Source organism: Apium graveolens, chromosome 11, assembly GCF_009905375.1.
Source record: "Apium graveolens cultivar Ventura chromosome 11, ASM990537v1, whole genome shotgun sequence".
NCBI classification, from domain to species: Eukaryota; Viridiplantae; Streptophyta; class Magnoliopsida; order Apiales; family Apiaceae; genus Apium; species Apium graveolens.
Window position 1 is genome coordinate 184137744 of NC_133657.1, and position 4906 is coordinate 184142649.

The following is a 4906-nucleotide window of genomic DNA, read 5'->3' on the forward strand; positions in this document are numbered from 1 at the left end:
GGCAATGGTCAAAACCTAACAGTGAGTTCACGGGTCCTGCTGTTAATAACAAAAACAGTCTAAAGTAAATCGGGCATTACGACGACTATATTTACGCGATTACCAAATTTTATCCTACTCCAAATCAACCCCAAATCAACCACAATTCAACCATACAACCAAACTCCATCCATAAATCACTACAACAGCCCAAACACCTCAAGTTTTCCAATTTATATTATTCTCAAACATGAACTAAAACTATTCTTAAGTTCATTAACTAATAACCAAGATTTACAACTCCAAAAACATCACAAAACCAACTAATCTCTACATATTCAATCACCATGCTTCTCATGAACTATACTACTCATAATAAGCTCTTAATATTCAATAACAATGCTAGGTTAAGAGATTATACCTTCCTTGGTGAGTAAAAGTAACTAAGGAGCTTGGAATCACCCTTGAAAGTCCTTACCAAAGCTTAATCTAACCAAAAACACAAGATCAAACAATTTAAATTTCTTGAAAACACTATTCACTCTCTTCTTAAAGGATTTATTAAAAGACATTGTGAAGGAATTTGGAGCTTAAACTCCTAGGATAACCATAACTAATCATAAGGAACCTTGGATAATTACCTTGCAATTTAACAATGGTTGGATCTTGGATTTTGAAATTTTCTTCTTTGAAAAACAAGAAAAGCTGAGAGCTCTTTCTAGGAAATGAAAAGTCAAGTTTGTGTTTATGATTTTCTTGGCTTGGTTGATGTTGTTTTGCTAATTGGATTATTACCATGGTAAATTTTGTGTGGTTCATAATCAACCAACAACACACTTCTCTTTTGGTCATGCTTAGGTCATCATGCTATGTCATCCTCCCACACTTGTCCTCTTCTTGTTGGTGAGATGACATCACTCCCCACTAACCCTTTGATTAACTCTTAATCACTTGTCTAATGACCGCTGATCTGTTATACGGTTCGCTTAACTTTCGTTTTTGTTTATCGTTTGAGGGATCATACCCGGGATCTTATTACTTGGGTTCCCTTAACCTTTCTCAATACATTATATTCCTTTTATGGTCCTCTCTTATAATCCTTGAATTTAAATCCTTTTTATCCCGTTCCCTTATACTCAATTCTTTCGGTATCTGGTGGATTTTCAGGAAAAATCAAAGTGTTCGAATTTTGATTTTGACGATCTTTACATACACTTATATACCATACAGAGTACTAATAAGATCTCAGAATAACAATAAAAGAACCCCTACATAGTGTGGCATGGAAAGTTTTCTTATTCAGCATAATCAGCAAAATACTATTCATAAGGGTTACTAAAAGTTCAAAATTTTTGGGGTTATTACAGTAGTACTTTGCCTTATAAACTGAACAGAAGTCCCAAATCTCCTCGATATGGGACTGGGGTGTTACAACAAGACTTGATTAAGTCCCCCCCCAAAATACGAACTAAATGAGGATTCCCCACCCCGACGGTTCCAGCTTAGCACATGCATTGGAACTGGCTATCTTACAAAGCAAGCTTAGACAAATCAGTTATTGAAGCTGATGCACAATTCATTCTAGAAAGAGCATCGTTTGAGGTAGCATTTTCATCGATCACTTCAGTCACCATGCACATCCCTCCTGTAATATCTATATTGGTGTAAGACTCAGGCTCATTTCTAAAACGTTTCCTATATGTTAAACTTAGCCTTCATCATCTATTAACCCAATAAAAATATGAGAATCGGATACATGAGTTCGACCCTCGACTTATTAACTTAAAACAATTGGATACATGAGTTCGACCCCCGACTTGTTAACTTGTGACAATTGGATATATGGGTTTGTTAGGTAATGAATTACACACAGAGGGGGGGGGGGGTGAATGTGTTTTAGTGTTTTTAAGCTTTTCTTGAAATATTTTGGTTGTGAACAAAGTAAATCAAATCTTGTAGTGAAATGTGTTAATGCACAGATTAAACATGCAATAATAAGGAATACAGATCTTTCAAAACTCACTTAATTTTATATTAAAATTAAGAATGTTTTGATACAAATTTTCTAGGCTTTTTGTTGATAAAGAACTTAGCTTCTATCTTGAGAGAATACAAGAATTCCTGATCTAATTGTTACAACTAACAAAGGACCAGTGTTAACTTTATATCTTAGTTAACTACTGTTTTACATAGTGTATAATAAGACATGTTATTAACTTTAGTAAACTGTCACTAATTATTCTATTTTAGGAAAAGTATATCTTCCATTTATCGCTTAGAAAATCTTTTCATATTGTGTTAACTTTGATCTTCCTTTGTCAGTTAATCTTTACCATTGATCTTGTACACTCTTCAAGCTGCTTTTTGTAGACTTGTCAATCCAGCTGGTTGGATTGTTTGTTGATTGTTAATCTTGAATATTGAACTGATATGTAATTTTGTACTTTGAGATTTTACCTCGAGATCTTTAGTTTGGTCTATAGAGAACTTGACATCTCGATAAGTATATTGGCTTATCGAGATCTCTAGTACTCTATAGTTAATTTGACTTGTAGAGGTCTCTGAGTTCTCTATAAGAGAATTTGGCTTGTCGAGATCTCTAGTCTTCATATCTTCACTTGACTTATCGATATCTCTGAGTTCTCTAGTGGCTTATTGACTTGTCGATAACTCAGAGTTCTCTAGTGAATTTTAGCTTATCGATATCTCTGAGTTCTCTAGTGGAATTTGACTTACTTCTCTATAACACTAAATTTGTGACTTGTAGAGATCTCGACTTTGAATATTTTTCTCAAAACAGATTTATTCAACTCCAAACTTCTTCATAATTCTTCTGAGGCATGATCTTCTTCTAGATAGAATTCTTAGGCTTGACACTATTTACAGAAAAAGACTCCAGTCTACTCCTTTGATATTTTTATAGACTTTAAATGTTACAAGTACAAAATACAAATTAAGATTACAATACAACTTACTTAGGGTTGTGAATTTGACTTAGTCTTGTTAAAGTATAGGCATGTTTTGCACAACAATCTCCCCCAATTTGTGAGAAGATTACTTAACATAAATTAATGTCTATTAACAAGACTAACCCCAAGTTAAAATGGAAAATAAGACTAATATAAAAATTGACACAATTACAGCAATTGTACATTAGATAATTTTGAATTTGAGAATTTACAAGCATCAAACAAAGACTGGAACTTTTGACTCTTCTCTTAAGAGGTCCTTTAGATACACAGGATTTTCTAGTTCCTCTATGATTGGAGTCCCAGTTAGAGCTTCTATTAGTTCAAGTATGTCATTCTTTGGATAACCATCTAACATTTCAATTCTGAATCTTGAAAATGAGCCAGCTTTTACATTCAGAAATCTTCCATCTTTAGAAATTCTGATCATCCCTTTAGCTTTAAGTTCTTCTGATCTTTTGATGTACATTTCAATCTGTTCATCATACTTTCTCATTTTCTCCTCATATTCTGCTTTACCTCTAGCTCTTCTTTCTTCCCTTGCAAACAACACTCAGCCAAAACTGATCTACATGCTCTTGTAGCAGTATCTTTGTCTTTTAGCAAGCTTATCACTCTCTTGATTTTTGTGGGAGAGAAAGAATCCATCAAAGCACAGCCAAGGAAAGTGAAGGACCCATCTGCATAATAAATTGACTTTTTTAAAGATACAACCCAGACTCTAACTATTTCCTCAACTAGTTTTTGAAAATAATCTTCATCTGAGATGCACCAATTCAAGGGTAGTAAGTCATTTTACTTGAAGCAATTCCAGAGAGTCCTCTCAGCGACTTTTACTTTTTCTGTAGACTTGACTTTTCTAGGTTTCTTCCCAACAGACTTGAAATTGATTTTGAGTGAAGGCTTGTCTAAAGGTAAGGTAGTGATTTTCTTGAGACAGGTTTGGGTTGAGGTAATTGGTGTTTTAAGAAAGGTGTTTGCAGTTTGTTTGAACAGAAACTTGGGCTTTGAGGTTTGAGGTGGTTTGATGTTTGAGATAGTTGATCTTGAAGGTTGAGCTGAGGGTTGAGCTAATTATGTTTGGATTTTTAGGGTTTGGTGTGGTTTTGAGCCATCATGATTCTTTTTACTTCTCCTCTCACTTCCTCTCTTTTTTTCATCATTCTTCTTTTCCCCACCCTTGCTTCCAGCTGCCTTACTGGATTGAATTGGATTTGAGCCAGCAGATTTTTGATCATCTTTCTTCTGCTCATCATCATCCAAATTATCCTTGTTGATTTGAGTTTTAGGTAGGCAAGTTGGTTTCAGGATTTCTCAGATATCTTTTCAACAGCTTGATCATCTCCTCATCTTCAAAAGTCTTATTCTTCTTTGCTTTTAATTCAGTCTCCAGAATCATGATAAGCTTCTTGTTGGCCATGACACACTGTTTAGGGATTTGGAAGTGTTTGAAGTGTTTGGTGGTAGGACAGATGTATGCTACTCCCTTGCTAGGATGTGGATAAGCTTCTGGAAAAGCAGTCACTTATGCATTCTTCAATTCATGTAGCAAGAGAGTATCTTCATGAATCACCACTCTAACTTTGCTTATTAGAATGTCTAACTTAGATGCCCTCCTTGAGATAAGATAATTGAGGGACACCTGCATACACCTATCAACCCCATAGTCATTTATATTGACCATTATCCTCTTCTCCTGAAAATTGTCTTTGGTCACCATAATCACCCTTAAAGAATTTATTGTTGTTGTGCATATGTTGTGTACTTGATGATTTCATAAACAAAACATCTAAGTGGATTTTACTTATTGAAATAATGTAGCACTCGACGGATAAGAATTATAGTCCTGACGGATAACTCATTATAGTCCCGACGGATGTTAACTTATTATCCATCGAGTGAGTAGCTTATGTAATAATAAGTCTGTAGCACAGTTATGTATACACCTTTGTATAGAA